Below are 1012 nucleotides of genomic sequence, written 5' to 3'. Positions count from 1 at the left end.
TCTCTCTCTCTCTCTCTCTTCCCCCAAGCTCTTGTCCCCAGCTCCTCATGGGGGGGGTCACCCCTCTTGTCACCCCCCCAACTTTTCCCCACATCCCTCCAGGGCTTCGCTGCCGTCCCCCCCCCCTCATCTCCTGCTACCTCCCACCCTGGGAAGGGGATGCTCCCCCCTCTGTCTCGTATTTTTTGGGGGGTTATTTTTATCTTTTTAATTTTTTTTTTTGGTTGTTGTTTTTCTTGTTTGTTCTTTTGGGTTTTTTTTTGGTTTTTTGGTTTTTTTTTTAAACTGGTGTCTCCAGGCTGGGTAAGGTCCCTTCTGGCCTTGGTGGCACAAGGATGAGGTTACAGGAGGTGATGTGGGGGGGTCCTGGCTTCATTTCTGGGGTTCAGGTCGGGGGACATCGGTGTTGGGGACGTTGTGGTGGCCACGGGACCCGGCTCCTGCTGCTTTTTAATTGCCTGCCCCTCTCTCCGTCCATTTCTCACCCCATGGGGACATGGGGACAAGCCAGGAAGAACCCCAAGGACACAACCTGGGATAGTGGGGGGGGGGTCCCATGGGGGCTGCCACCTCCGTGGGGACCTGGGGATGGAGCCTGATGGAGGATGCTCCATCCTCTTCCCCACCTCCAGGAGGAAGGTGAAGGGGACGTGGTGACACATGTCCCTTGTTCCCCCCCCTCACCCAGGAGCTCTTTGTGGCCCCGATCGGGCCAAAAAGGGGGCTTCTCCCTTCCCTGGGGGGTCTCACCCCGTCTCCATGTCCCCCCAAAACTCTGGTCCTGCCCCCCCCATCGTGGTCCAGAGCCGGCGGCCGACGCTCCCGTGAAAAGGTCAAGGCAACGATAGAAATAAAATAAAATAAATAAATAAAAAAAACCCACAAAAAAAAAGGGAAAAAAAAGGAAAAAAAGAACCATCCAAGCATGAAAAATAAAGTATTTAATTAATTAAAATATTTATGTTTACGTGTGGTGGGGGGGCGGGGGTATCACAGCCCCAGAGGGAAACTG

This window comes from Calidris pugnax, unplaced genomic scaffold, assembly GCF_001431845.1.
Source record: "Calidris pugnax isolate Ruff unplaced genomic scaffold, ASM143184v1 scaffold2531, whole genome shotgun sequence".
NCBI lineage: Eukaryota > Metazoa > Chordata > Aves > Charadriiformes > Scolopacidae > Calidris > Calidris pugnax.
This window is presented reverse-complemented; position numbering follows the sequence as displayed.